Source organism: Vipera ursinii, assembly GCF_947247035.1.
Source record: "Vipera ursinii genome assembly, chromosome: 14".
In the NCBI taxonomy this organism is placed as follows: Eukaryota; Metazoa; Chordata; class Lepidosauria; order Squamata; family Viperidae; genus Vipera; species Vipera ursinii.
The window spans coordinates 12,289,340-12,305,147 of record NC_139527.1 but is presented as its reverse complement, the minus strand read 5'-3'; positions in this window follow the sequence as shown (position 1 = coordinate 12,305,147).

Genomic DNA, 15,808 nt, shown 5'->3' with positions numbered 1-15,808 from the left:
GCTCAGACCATGAGTTTCTTGTTGCAAAATTTAGGCTTAAACTGAAGAAAGTAGGGAAAAGCACTAGGCCACTCAGGTATGAATTAAATATATCCCTGTTGAATATACAATAGAGGTGACAAATAGATGTAAGGAATTAGATCTGATAGACAGAGTACCTGAAGAACTATGGACAGAGGTTCGCAACATTGTACCAGAGGTAGCAACTAAAGCCATCCCAAAGGAAAAGAAATGCAAGAAAGCAAAATGGCTGTCTGAGGAAGCTTTGCAAATAGCTGAGGAAAGGAGGGAAGTGAAAGGCAAGGGAGAAAAAGATATGCCCAATTGAATGCAGAATTCCAGAGAATAGCTAGAAGAGATAAGAATGCCTTCTTAAATGAACAGTGCAAAGAAATAGAAGAAAACAATAGAATTGGGAGGACCAGAGATCTCTTCAAGAAAATTGGAGAGATGAAGGGAATGTTTCATGCAAAAATGGGCACGATAAAAGGACCAAAATGGCAGGTACCTAACAGAGGCAGAAGAGATAAGAAGAGGTGGAAAAATTACACAGAAGAACTATACAAGAATGAGCTTAACGTCCCTGATAACCACGATGAGGTGGTCACTGACCTCAAGCCAGACATCCTAGAATGTGAAGTGAAGTGGGCCTTAGGAAAGCTGAGCAACAACAAAGCTAGTGGAGGAGACAGTATTCCAGCTGAGCTATTCAAAATCTTAAAAAACGATTCAGTAAAAGTGCTACACTCAATTTGCCAGCAAATTTGGAAAACTCAACAGTGGCCACAGGATTGGAAAAGATCAGTTTACATTCCAATTCCAAAGAAAGGCAGTGCCAAAGAATGTTCAAACTATCGCACCATTGCACTCATTTCTCATGCTAGTAAAGTTATGCTTAAAATCCTACAAGCTAGACTCCAGCAATATGTGGATTGAGAACTACCAGAAGTACAGGCAGGATTTCGAAGAGGCAGAGGAACTAGAGATCAAATTGCTAACATACGCTGGATCATGGAGAAAGCTAGAGAGTTCCAGAAAAACATCTACTTCTGCTTCATTGACTATGCTAAAGCCTTTGATTGTGTGGATCACAACAAACTGTGGCAAGTTCTTAAAGAGATGGGAGTACCAGACCATCTTATTTGTCTCTTGAGAAACCTATATGTGGGTCAAGAAGCAACAGTGAGAACTGGACATGGAACCACTGATTGGTTCAAAATTGGGAAAGGAGTCCGGCAAGGCTGTATACTGTCGCCCTGCCTATTTAACTTATATGCAGAGCACATCATGAGAAAGGCAGGGCTAGATGAATCAAAAGTTGGAATTAAGATTGCCGGAAGAAATATCAACAACCTAAGATATGCAGACGATACCACTCTAATGGCAGAAAGTGAAGAAGAACTAAAGAGCCTCTTGTTGCGGGTGAAGAAGGAGAGTGCAAAAGTTGGGTTGAAACTAAACATTAAGAAAACTAAGATCATGGCATCCAGCCCTCTCAATTCCTGGCAAATAGATGGGGAAGAAATGGAGGTAGTGACATATTTTATTTTCCTGGACTCCAAGATCACTGCAGATGGGGACTGTAGCCAACAAATTAAAAGACCCTTGCTTCTTGGGAGGAAAGCCATGACAAATCTAGACAGCACACAAAGCAGAGACATCACCCTGTGAACAAAAGTGCGTATAGTCAAGGTTATGGTCTTCCCAGTTGCAATGTATGGCAGTGAAAGTTGGACCATAAGAAAGGCCAAGCGCCAAAGAATTGAGGCCTTTGAGCTATGGTGCTGGAGAAGACTCCTGCAAGTCCCGTGGACTGCAAGGCGATCAAACCGGTCAGTCCTAGAGGAGATCAACCCTGACTGCTCTTTAGGCGGCCAGATCCTGAAGTTGAAACTCAAATACTTTGGCCACCTAATGAGAAGGAAGGACTCACTGGAGAAGAGCCTAATGCTGGGAAAGATTGAGGGCAAGAGAAGAAGAGGACGACAGAGAATGAGGTGGCTGGATGGAGCCACTGAGTCACACTGAGTGCGAACTTAAATGGACTCCAGAAGATGGTAGAGGACAGGAAGGCCTGGAGGAACATTGTCCATAGGGCTGCGATGGGTCGGACACGACTTTGCAGCTAACAACAACATGGGATCTAGATTCCTAATTCTTTTATTTTGGGAGCTGCTTTGCCTGAAGAAGCAATGGTAAAATAACCACATATAATTTCAGGTTAAAGGTAGCCTGAAGCGCACTGGGAACATTTCTAATAGGATCCATGTTAGAATGGTTGTTAAGCAAAAGATGGATGTCTTCTTTCACTTTGACTCCCTGTAAATACCTCTCTGCTCCAAAGGGTTATATGGGCAATTAGAGAGACCTGAGCTTGTAGGGGCTCAATTAGATGGTCAGGGAATTAACTCCTGGGCTAAGTACCTCTTAAGAAAGCTTACATTAAAGGGAGACAGGCTATCAATATGCACCACATCGATAGGTATTGAGCAAATTAAATGCTGTTTTCTTGCACACATTAGTTCACTTTGCTACTTAAAAACAAAAAACAAATTGAAAAGCTAAACACTCAGGTGGGGGAGGAAAGATTTTTCCCACAGCAATTCTCATCTTCTTCTCATCTTATGACTTAAATGAAGGAACTGAAGGGGAACTCATGAAATTTGCAAATGACACCAAACTGGCAGGAGTAGCCAACACACCAGAAAACTCAGGATCCAAAAAGATCTTGATAAACTTGAACAATGGGCCCTGTCCAACAAAATGAGTTTCAATATGGAGAAAAGCGAAGTTTTACATTGAGGCAAGAAAAAAACAAAGGTACAAATACAGATTGGGCAAGACCTGGCTTAAAAACAGCAACTGTGAGAGGGACCTTGGAGTCCTAGTGGACGATCACTTAACTATGAGCCAGCAGTGTGCAGCAGCAGCCAAAAAAGCTAATACAATCCTGGGTTGTATAAACAGAGGCATAGAATCAAGATGGAATACTACACCTGGAATACTGCAGCCAATTTTGGTCACCTTATCACAAAAAAGATGTTGAGAATTTAGAAAAAAAATTAGAGAACAGCAACTAAGATGATCAAAGGCCTGGAGACTAAAACTTACGAAGAACCGCTACGGGACTTGGGTTTGGCCAGTCTAAAGAAAAGAAGAAATAGGGGAGATATGACAGCAGTGTTCCAGTATCAGGGGCTGCCACAAGGCAGAGGGGGTCACATTGTTCACCAGAGCACCAAAGGGAAGGACAAGAAACAATGGTTGGAAGCTAATCAAGGAGAGAAGCAACCTAGAATTAAGGAGAAACTTCCTGACAGTGAGGACAATCAACCAGTGGAACAGCCTGCCTCCCGAAATTGTGGGTGCTCCATCACTGGAGATTTTTAAGAGGAGACTGGACAATCACCTGTCTGAGGCAGTATAGGTTCTCCTGCTTGAGCAGGAGGCTGGACTAGAAGACCTCCAAGGTCCCTTCCAGCTCTATTCTATTCTATTCTATTTTTTTTCCTCCCACCCCTAGTTCAACCTCCAGGCAGCCATTTCTACTTGGTTGCACACCTCCTCACAACATCTATGGGGATTCTCAGTCATCCAGGTCATGGTTGTCCCAAAGGTGCTTTTTCACGAGGCAACTGGACTTCCTTTTCTTTTTGAAGACGTTTCGCTTCTTAGAACAAACCCATCAGGACAAGATTCAGCTGTCCATAGACATCGTCTATCTTTAGTCTACAGTCCTTTCAACAGTTCCAAGATGGCTCCACACCCATTTGCACTGTTCAGGTGACCCTGATGACACAGGTAAACCTCCAGGTGGCATCAATGAATCTCTAAAAGAATGCAAAAATGACCACCCTTCTGCAAGGAGTATAAATCCTTCCATTCCTCACCATTCAGTGAAAGCTGAAGAAACCTTTTGGATAAGAAGCGAAATGTCTTCAAAGAGAAAAAAGGAAGTCCAGTTACCTCATGAAAAAAGCACCTTTGGGAATTCCTCACAATGGAATAGAATTACTTGACCTTCCGGCTCATAGGCTCTGCCCCTACTGCTGCAAGCAAGATGAAAAACAAGTCCCTGCATTCTTGGAATGTTCGCAATATACTCTCACTCATTCAAATTTCAGTCAGAAGGGAGAATGGAAATCCTTCCTAAAAAGATAAGTATTTGACCTGCAAGATCTCCTCATTTCTCTGTCCATGTAAACCGCTGAAAAAGTATCTTCGGTATTTGGCCTTGGTGATGTGGCACACTCAATTTTAAAAGTTTGCTTAAATGGCACATACACATTTACCCCCATTATATTAGCAAAAGCAAGAAAGGGGAGAAACTCACAGGGTTAATTCAACCCCCAAACAGACTTGTCCTCACATTCCTGTTTTTAGAAGAGAAGTCCCTGTGCAGCCTTGGCCTCATTCAAGTCCACCCTGCAAGCAGCCTAAATTCATCCTTTGGTTGTAAGATTGGAATTGGGTTTTCTGGCTTCTTCAACAGAAGATTTAGCACACGAATGATCACGCATCACTCATGATCTTGGTAATAATGCAGTGAGTCCAGCGTTTGCCCAGGTCCTGTCAGCCTGTGGAGGCTGCTGTGGGCAGAACCTTCTCCATTTCTGTCACTGGTCACTCTTTGTCAGCCAAGGAGGCCAGTGCCCAGATCTGCATGGAGACATCTGCCTGGGTTTTCTTTGACCAGAATTTCATAACATGCCTTTCTGGCATTAAATGGACTGCTAAATTGGTTACTAAAATTCTGGTCTTTTCCCAAAACGGCCATTCTGTCTGTCAAAGAGTATAAATCATCTTGCTGATTTATTCTATGAAAGAGAAATGTTCCTGGTTCAGTCCCCTATGAGGGCGTTACAGGCCACTTCTGATGACAAGGTTCCTTCCCACTGGGAGGGAGGAGCCATTTTGCCAACTCCGGGGTCCCCTTTATTATCCATCACAGGATATTTCCAACACTGCCCACTGGGATCACTTGCTGCAACATGAATTGATCTGGAATGTTTGGGAAATGGGTGCAATCAACAAAGGCACCAGCATTTCCCCTTGTGACTCAAGTGATAGGAAGCATGCCTCAGTCAACCACTAACAGCTAATAGGTCAGGGTAGGTAAACTGTCAGAGAAGGAGGACCATGCTTGATGCCCTGCATGAGCCCCCTCCTCCACCCACTTCTCAGCTGGTTTATGTTTGGATGTTGCTGGAAGACCATTAAGCCTGTGTCCAGAGTCAAAGTGGCACAGTGGTTAGAATGCAGTACTGCAGGCTCCTTCTGCTGATTGCCGGCTGTCAGCAGTTCAAGTATCACCAGCTCAGGGTTGACTCAGCCTTCCATCCTTCCGAGGTCAGTAAAATGAGGACCCAGATTGTTGGGGGCAAGAGGCTGACTCTATAAATTGCTTAGAGAAGGCTGTGAAGCACTGTAAAGTGGTATATAAGTCTAAGTGGAAATTGGAATTAACTTTGCTGGGGAAAAGCTCAGATATGCCAACCATATTAAATGCAAAGATGTCACACTGACAACAGGGATACATACTACGAATGCCTCCATTTCACCATGTGTAATATATGGCTTCGAAAGCTGAACCATCAGAAGGTTGATCCTTCCAAAGGGTGGTGCTGGAGAAACGAGGAGAAAGTCACTGAGGGTCTGTTGGCCGGTAAATCCTTCAATGTCTACAACTCATAGACTCCAAGGGCTGGAAGAGATCCTGGAGGTCTTCTAGTCCAGGGCTTTTCAACCTTTTCACCCACTGTACCACTTTTAGGATATGGCAACATCCGAGTACCACTGGTCACCTAGCAAGGTGTCAAAAACTTGACCAAAATAAAGCAAAAAAGTGATGAAGTACAGGTAGTCCTCGATTTACAACAGTTTGCTTAGTGACTATTTGAAGTTACAATGGCACTGAAAAAAAGTGCCTCCCAAGCCACAGCTGAGCAAGACACCTGCCTGCCCGCCAGGCAGCGCTCTTCCTCCTGTCCGAGGTTTTCATTGCTGTGAGCATTTCTGTTGAGGATTGGCAGCGGGGGTGAGGTGGGGGTGTTTGGTTTTTATTCCCCCCATCTGCTGGGTGGTTGTAGCAGGTTTTGGTCATTTCACATGACCCTGGGACACTGTGACCATCATAAATATGAATCAGTTGCCAAACATCTGAATGTAAATCACAAGACCCTGGAGATGCTGCAACATTCCAGCTGATTGGCGCTTCTTCTGGGCTCAGCAGAAGCACCAGGATCAGCACTGAGCTCCAGCTGGATCCTGGCGCTGATCCTGCAGCTTCAGCTGAGCCCTGACAGCCCTGCAGCTCCAGCTGTCTCTCGCTCAGGCTTGTGCGGTGCTGCCACCGGTTCAGCTCATTCCCCTCCCCCGCTACCACTTTTCTAGGATGGCTGCGTACCACCTGCCAGGTGCCAATGTACCACAGGTGGTACCCATACCACTGGGTTGTTTTTTTATTAAAGAGTTTTACAAAAACAAAATTTTACAATATATCCCCAAATCCCTCCCACCCCCAAACCCACCCACTTCCCCCATACCACTGGTTGAAAAGCCCTGTTCTAGTCCAACCCCCTTCTCATGGCAGGAACCTCATACCATCCAGGCAAATAGGCTGTCCAGTCTTTTTTGTCCCCAGCTCTGGGAGACAAGCTGTTCCACTGATCAATTGTCCTTGCTGTCTGTAAATTTATCTTTAATTCTAGGTTGGAACTCTCTTTAACAAACTTCCAGCCATTACTTCTTGTCCAGCCCTTTGGTGCCCTAGAAAATAAGTCAATCCCCTCTTTTCTGTGACAGCCCCTCAAGTACCTGAAGACAGCTGTAGCATATAGCATCAATGTAGATAAGGATATCATCAAGATACACCAGGACCCCTTTGTACAAATGTTCATGGAATACCTCATTTATTAGTTGCATAAATTCCATGGGTGCTCCTTGCAGGCCTTGTAAGGACCTGCCTCAGCTATTCCCCCAGGAAAGCACACTCAGGAAACAGGCATTGTTTCAAAGAGGATCTTTTACTGAGAGAAGGTGATTGCAGAGTAAAAAAGGCGGAATCTAACCGCTGGTGTGAAGATATTATGAGAACTTCTGGCTGAAAAGGTGATAAGGCGCAGGCTTCCCAGGCACCTATGAAACCAGATGGCCCCCGAAGGCATTTCCCCCCTCAATTGCCATGTGAATACATCAAAGCAAAAGCAGCAACAAAGGTTAGAGTAGGGGAACATCCTCAATCCACACTCATATGTGCTCCCCCTCCCCTTTCTTATGGCAGCATTCCAGGGGGAACCGACATAGTCATTTGTTGGCCTTTTTTGCCAAGTGCCAAATTACAGTGTTTCCCGGAGTTTTACAATAAAATCCATGGAAATCTCTCTCCAGGGTGCTGAAGGTTCGGCTATTGTTTGGAGTAGCCCTGGCGTTCTTCCCTGCACAGATGGGGCAGCTGGAAACATAACTTTCAATGTCTTTCTTGAGCAAGGGCCACCAGGATTGTCTTTTGAGAAGGTGTAAGGTTTTTACGAACCCAAAATGTCCCCTAATTTCAAGTCGTGGTACATATGTATAGTCTTTGGTTAGCAGGCACGTATAGTTTTCCACCTACCTGCTCGACCCTAGATGAGTCTAGCTGACATGAAACAGACTGCTCAGTGAAAGAAACAATAATGAAGCTAAAGTTACTGGCAGGAAGCCGCCATCAAGGTGTAAGGACTTGATGGTTTTCTCTGCTTAATAGCAGAGAAAACCTCCATCCCGCTCTGCCCCTGCTCTGTTCTGTCCTGGCCCAATACTGCTCTTCGGTGCTCTCCTAAGTGACTCAGACCATTGGCAGGCAAACCAACGTTGCAGCTACAGCCAACACCTCAGAAGGCAGGCTCAGGATTCAGAAAGACAGACTTGAACACCAGGCCCTTTTCTCAAAAATGCATTCAGGAGACAGGCAAGTAGGATGCCCCACTTAGGCAGGAAAAACTGGGTGCACAAATACAGAACAAGCAGAATGCTGGGGAGAAGAATCACCAGGGGTTTGCAGCTGCCAAAATAGCTAATGCAATCCTGGGCTGGAGCAATGTTTGGGGTAGAGCATTGAGAGCATGGAAGGTGATAGTTCCATTCTATGCCCTGGAACCCTGGGGTTGGTTCTGGTTGTCACAAATAAGGAAAAACACTGAAGACCAGATAAAAGAATCCAGTAAGTTTAGCCTAAAGAAGAGAAGGCTGAGGAAAGATATCAGTGTTGTCTTTCAATCTTTGAAGGGTCTGCATTTTTTATTTATTTTTTTATTTTAATTCCATTTATATCCCGCCCTTCTCCGAAGACTCAGGGCGGCTTACAAGCTTAGCAGTAAGCTTATTCTCCACAGCTCTTGAGGGCAGCAGAAGAACTGATGGGTGGAAGCTTCCTGAGGGAGATCTAGATCTGAGATCTGGAGAGCCTTGTTGCAGGGGGAGAACTTGGCTCCTGGAGGGTTTCAACCAAAGGCTGGCAGGCCATTTGTCGGTATGGTTTCAGGATTCCTGCCCTGGACAGAGGGCTGGACTAGAAGATCTCTGAGCCATTTCCAGCCCCAGGGGGTTTGAGTCTGGATGGGGAGACTCTTAGGCCTCTCTGGCAATCTGCACAGCCATGCTGGTCCTGTCCTTGTCTCTCTCCAGTGGCCAAACCAAAACAGTTGTGAAAGGACGTTGGCAGCAATGGTGTGGGAGGGAGCAGCCTGCAACTGAGGAAGGCAGCCCAGAGCTGGGCAGATCCGGCCTTGCCATGGACATGCCAATTGCACGAGGGGGGGGGGGAGGAGTGGAACAAGGTGGAGCCCACCACTTCCCCTTTGGATCAAGCCAGCTTGCCTGCTCTGGGCAGGGGCCATGTGGGGGGACAGGGGCTCCCTCCCGCACCCAGCCTAGCTCAGGGGCCCCGAGAACCTTAAAGAAGAATCCAGTGAAGGGCGCCTGTGCAGGTGCCCTTAGGTTAACAGTAACAATTCCTTTAAAAGAGTCCCTGGATTGTCACAGCTCTATTAAGTGAAGCAATTAAGCAAAGCTAAAGTGATCACTGGGTGCAATTAACGAGGAGGTCCACTTGCATATTAATGGGAGATGGGGTGGGGGAGCCTGCCTTTCCCATTCAGGGCAATGGAGATCAACTGGTGCAAAAGTGCCAAATAATGAACAGCCTCCTGCTTCCTCCAAACAGGGTGCAGGTTCCCATGCCTTAGAAAGGCAGCCTCTGCCCTTGGTGCCCCCCACCCTCACCCGAGATGAGATTCGCCAGTCTGAAGAGCCGTGGGGGGAGTGTGCAGAAAACTGGCCGTGCTTCTTTCCTTCTTCCTTTCTTTATTCTCCCTCCCTCACTTCTTTGCTTCCTCTCATTCCCATTTCCTTCCTTCCTTTTCCCCTCCCTCCCTCCCCTCTTTTCCCTTCCTCTCCAGACCTTCCTTCTTCTCTCCCTCCTTTCTTTCCTTCCTCTTAAACGCCAGGCCTTTTTTCTTTCCTTCCTTCTTCACGCCCGGAACGAAAAAACAAACCTGGCCGGGGAAGCGGGTAGCAGCGAGCCCTCCTGGCCGCCGCCCAAAATAAGGGGGCGGCCCGCTCCGTCCGGGTGGGAAGCAAGGGCTGGGCCGAGCCTCGGAAGGGATTCGGAGCGCCTGCCCGGAGTCGTCTGAGAGCAACCAGGCCGGCAATCCCGCCCGCCCCCTTTCCCCGTCCGGGGCAGCCCGAACAACCGGCCTGGAGCGCCGCTTCCCGGAAGGTGGCGGGCGAGGCTTTCACGCCTCTCCTCTGGCTTCCCCGACACAGCCGGCACGGCGAGATTCCTGGGGCACGGGCGGCACTGCGGCGGCGGAGCCTCGCAGCGGCGCCCGCAGGTCCTCTCTGCCTCCGCTCCGCGGTGGAGGCCCCCGGTAGCCGGAGCGGGGACGTCGAGCAGGGCAGGTCCCCGAGGAAGTCCGCCGGAGAAGCCGCGGGGTCCGGCTGGGAAGAAGCGCGACGGCAGCCCCGGGCGGACGAGGCGGGAGAGCCCGGGAGGCGGCAGAGGAGCTCCGCACAGCCCCGAGGGAAGAGCCGGCGTGGGTAGTGGGGGAGCGAAGGCAAGCCGCCCCTCGCACTCCCAGGTCGGACGTAACGCAGCAGCCGAGCCTCTCGTCGGCCCCGGAGGCGCGCCGCCCGCTCCGCCGAGACCCACCCAGCCACGCTCGAGTCCGGGCTGCCCGCGACCGGCCCGATTCCCAGCGCGCTTCTCCAGCTTGAAGCGTCGTCCGCCCGCCCAGCTGATGGCACCGGGAGCCGCGGGCGCCCCCTCCGCAGGCAACCTCGGGGCCCTGCGCTGCCTGCCGCCTTTGCGCCGAGCCGTCCCCGAGCCCCGCGGGGCAAGCCGAGGGCGCCGCCGAAAGAGCGCCTTCCTCGGCCGGGCAGCCACAAGGCACCGGGAGAGCGGAGCCCTCTCCCTCTGCGAGCCCCGGCTGCTCCTTCTCCGTCGGGGCGGACGGCGGGCGGCGGGGGAGGTGCCCGAGAGCCGCCCTTCCGCCGCGCCTCGCTCCAGAAGCCGAGCGGAGTCCCCCGCCGGGCAAGAAGCCCCGACGCCGCGCCCGCTGGAGCCTGCAGCCCCGGGACGGGCAGCTTCTCCCGGCGCGCGGCTGGCGGGGCCGCCCTCGGGGCCGGTGCTCTTCCGGGGGGGCTCGGAGGGGGGGTCGCTTTTCGGCTCCGACGAGCTCCCCCACCCCCGGGACTCTGCCGAGCCGCCCGGATTGGCCGCCGCCTTCCCTGCTTGCGCGGCGACCCGCCTCCCGCGTCCTTTGGGGACAGGCCGGATGCCCTCGCGGGGGGGCACCCCGCCACCGCTCGCCTTCATAAGGCCGAGGGTCTCGGTGTCCGGCGGAGCTGTGTGAGGAGAGTGGCCGCGTCCGCTTCTCCGCCGGGGCCTCTCCGTGGAGGACTGTCCCCGCCCGCCTCCCTCGGTTCCAGCTGGGCTTGGCAAGATGCAGGTGGGATCGGGTAGGGTCGCTCGGCCTACTCTAAGCGCGCGGCGGGGGTTCTGATCCAGGGAAGCCCGGGCGGGGGTGAAGAGTGCGCGGGGAGGCGGCGGGAGATCTTTCGAGTCTCTTCTGCAAATCAGGCGGTCCAAAGGAGATCGCCAAGAACTTTTGTGGTCTGATCTGCTTGCCTTGCTGGAAAATGTCCTTTTGGGGGGGGGCGATTCTTGGTTTGAGGTTCGGGAAGGCACCGCAGCAACGCCTGGACGAGAGAGGTAACTGACATATGGGGTCTTGGGCAAGAAGTTGGAGACATTGGTGGGGGTCTCCAGGTCCCAGGGGAGGCCTTTGAGTTGAAGGAGGACCTCTCTCTCCTCTTGGCTACAGTGATCCCGATGTAGCCCCTTGGCACACACAATCCCCTTTTTCTTCTTCAGCTCTAAGGCCAATGATTCCTTCTTCTCCTGCAAGTCCTTTGACCACTGGCCATGTCTCCTTTCCCACCCAAATGCTGCTGGCCATGCTGAGCCCCTTGCTGCCCCATGAATGTCTAATCAGGTGCCTGTTCAAGGCCCAGATGTCTCCCTTGATTGCCCCTGACCTTGTGGTATCTCGGATTCTCCTTTTATTCCCCTTTTATTCGGGGAACTCTCACTTATTACTTGTTTGCTTGTTTCATTGATCAAATTCTGTGCCACACATCACACTTGCGTATCTTGGTTTACAAGTAAAAGCTCCCCACTTAGGCAGGCAGGCAGGTAGGCTGGCTTTGTAGTGGCCAGACATGCTGGAGGACCTGGCAAGCTTGGCGGGGGAGGGTGGCAGGGTGGCTGCCCTCCTCTGGCTGCCTTATTCTGTCCTGGAGCTTGTCCTGAACCTGGCGGCATCTCTGGGCAGAGCGGAGGGGGGGAGGCACCCTCAGGTGTTCCAGCAAGCTCTGCTTGGTCAGCCTCCCAGCCTCCTCCCAGGTGCTCATCCACAACACTGGGTCCACTTGCAGAAGCTCTGTGCAGCTGAAAGCAGATCTGTGACTGGCACAGGCGACCGGAGGGGGAGGGCGATTCTCTTCCGCATCTCCACTAACTGCCCTGCCAGGGAGAGCCCAGTGGAGGACTTGGTCTGAGCTGGAGGCAGGAGGGGTGGGTGGCACATGCCCCCCAAATTGGAGGAACATATTTTTCTCAGAAGAAGTGGAGCTGGAAAGAAAAGAATCCATCAATTTAAAATCTAATGCTACCTACGAATTGCTTCCCCCTGCCCCGAAAAAAAAAACCTGAATCACATTTTGGAAAATTCTGAAATTCCTGCTACATGTTATGTTAAATTCTTACTTTAATTTTTTTTATAAATTCTTTCAATTTCTCATGTTCATACATTATTTAATTTCATACATATTTAATTTTAGAAATAGTTTTTAAAAATCAGTGTTTGGAGACTATGTTAAAACAGAAATGATGGGGAACATCATTCCTGACCCAACCACATTCCCTAGTCGTGGAGGGTGCAGTTTATTCACAGCCGTGTTTCTCAGCCTTGGCAATTTGAAGATGTATGGACGACTTCAACTGCCATGCTGGCTGGGGATTCTGTGGCCAAGGAGCTCTGCTGCACAGACAGAATCTATAGGGGGGTGAAAGTGGGAGGGAGGCTGGGGGCTGCTGCTGAAGGCAGTTTTGCAGGGGAGGGATGGGCTGCCCCTCCAGTAGGAATTGCTCTTGTTCCCTTGTTCCTTTGAAGACTTCCAGGCTCAACCTGCCCCATTGGGGACCTCCGCCACCCCTCCTCACAGCTCTCTAGCCGTCACTCTTGAAGAGCCGGACCTTTGGGCCAAGTTTCACCATGCAGGGACAGAGATGATCATTACCAAAACTGGTCGGTGAGCAAAGCTTTTTAAAATCTTGTGTTGCGAGATTATTTGGGGCGAGAGTAGAGCACAACAGTCCAGCCTCTCTGCTCAGCTTCTCCCACAAACCCTTGGCATCTGAACGTGGCTGGGGAATGGCCAACTTTCCTGGAAATTTCTTTGCTTGGCATTTGCCATCACCCAATTCTGAATTCTGAATGACACTTTATTCTTCTGTAGCAATGCACAGCTGCTGTTGGCTGACCAACCTCCCCGAACTCAGCACTGTGTAAAAATCAGAGGAAATTTCTACCCCATAAAAATGATTCTAGATGTGAAGTGTATTTAATATCAGTCATACAAGACTAAGGACCCAAAAACAAAACAAAGGTTTGTCCCTAGTGCCAGAAGTGGAAAATTCAAAGAAGACTCACCTGCCTGCTTTCTTTTCCCTCTTTTGGAGTTACGAACCACCCCATCTCTTCTGAGGTGCCGCAAGGGATGCAACCTGGCGTCACAACAACTAGCATGACCTCCAAGCTCACTGGGGCTTTGGGGCCCTCAGAGACCCTGGGAAACAGGCCTTGAGGGGGTCCTAGTGGCAACTCCAAAAGGGACTTTCCTCCCTAAACTTCAGCATCACTCTATATTTATTGAGGCCCTTGAAATAAATACCAAACCCCTCCCCCACTAAGATGTCCAAACAAACAGGGGCCTCTGCAGGTGGCCAAAGCCGCCTGAGGCTGCCGCTGGCCTAATCAATCAAGAGCCATCATGGTCTTTTCTGGGATGGGGAAAGATGGCACAGAAAAAAATGGAAACCCATCAAAGACAATGAACGATGTTGGAAGTCCATCAAAGGCGGCAGCAGCAGCTGATGTTTAAATCCTCCCAGAGGGACCATTTTAAGATCTCTTAAGCAATCCCTTCCTTTTCCACAGACGAATGTTTCCACAATTCAAGATCAAAGTTACTGGCTTGATCCCATATGCCAAGTATCTCATGCTGGTAGATTTCATGCCAATGGACAACTTCAGGTACAAGGTAAGCAAGAAGTGGGTCCCGCCAGGTGAGATGCTGAGCATGAAGCAGCTCTGGGCTTTGAATCTGGCTCCACACTTGGCCGGCAGCTGAAACTGGAGATGGCTGAGATGGAAGCCATGTGTGTGGGGGGAGGGGTAGCTTATTTGTGGAGATGCTACCTCATCTCTCAAGGCAGATAACAAGAACAAGGAGTACAGGAGAGAAAAGATCAGAATAGAATTGAAGCCAGCCATTAAAAGAATGGAGAAGGAAAGGGTGGTGTCTTTGCTATCTCCTCTTTGCATGGGGAGGGGAACCAAGCCATGGAGAGCCAGGTCGGCCTCCTCAGGGAGGGGGGCAGAGGGTGCACTGGACCTGGTTGTGAAGGCCTGCTGTGTCCCCCTCCCCGAAAACTCAGCAATGGCTGTGAGTCCCAAAGCATTTCCTCCTCTGGTGGAGCAAAGCCTTCCCAAAACGGGCTCTGCCTCAGTCCCTGAGCCTACTTTTTTCCTCCATCTTGTCCAGCTTCGACTTCATCTTGTCCTTGGCCCTCCAGCCGACTGAGATTAGGAATGGTTTGTAGGACTGATTGCTTTCTGGGTGTTAGAAGGGTGGGAGCAATGTAGAAGACCCAGCTGCCTTCAGCCTACTGAGGACTCTCCACCCCAAAACCCCAGCCAGCAGTTTGGTCAGAAACAAGACAGTCCCTGTGTTGGTGGCCAATGCTGGCACTTCAGCACAGCCTTCTGGGCATGTCCAGAAAGGACCGGGACCCTACAAAACAACCTCTCTGGAGTTTAATCTTGCAGACAGCTCAGAGAAACACTAGATGGCTGATGGTATAAGATTTTAGTTTGAAATATCTAGTGTTCCTACAATCAACAAAAAAAGAAAACAACACGGACTCAATATGCAGGTGTACAACTTTTTTAAAGGGATGCTTATTTTATTTTTTATATCTTTTTAAAAAATATATATTTATATAGCTATCCATCTCAACAAATGTGATTCACCAAAAGCTTGCAGCTTTTGAAAAAGTCTCCCTGCCTCTGCTGTGTCTTCTGGTGCATCAAGAGGGCCATTTTGCCTTTGTTCCCAGGAGAGCTGGGTACAATCCTGGCCTCTCTTGCGCCCAGAGCCCCCTTGTAATGCTTTACAAGCTGATGGCTCTTCTCTGCTCACCGGCTGCATCTCTGCCTTGGGACCCTCTTCAGGGAGGGGGGACAGGGAGGGCCAGCTGAGCAGTACCTGGTTTGAAGAAGGAGTTTGCTCCTGGGGGGTGGGAGCAGGCCACGAGGAGGCAGGCCACGTGATGACGTTTTGTTCCTTCTCCTTCTCCCCAGTGGAACAAGGACCAGTGGGAGATTGCAGGGAAAGCTGAGCCACAGCCCCCATGCCGGACATACGTCCACCCAGAATCTCCTGCCTTGGGTAGCCACTGGATGAAGGAGCCTGTTTCCTTCCAGAAGCTCAAGCTGACAAACAACACCTTAGACCAGCAGGGGCATGTACGGGTCTTTTGCCATTTTCTTCCTTTTTAACTGCAAGCCATCCAGTGGACAGTCAGTGGCCTGCAAATTTCACATATCTATCAATGCATAACAGGGCTGACCTGGGAGGGCACAAAAATGTGAAGATCTAGACAAGTTCGAGAGAACTTTGCATTGACTACATCACCATATCCTCCAGAACTTCTCTGACAATCCCTGAGTCCTCTATACACTGACCAATTTTCTAATTTTGCATGCTTTGCGTGTCCCTTCCCTAGGCTGCCTTTGCTGCTCAGAGTTACGTCCCTCCTGTCAGACAGCCCCTGCATCCCCTGGTCATTAGAAGATGCTCCAACCTCTGATGCACCACCCACCGCTTGCAATAGTTTCTATGCAGATGCTGATCTCCAGGCCCAAATTGAAGTCTCTTTTGCAGAACTGTAGATCAGCCTTAGAGTCCTCCTTCTCCTATAACA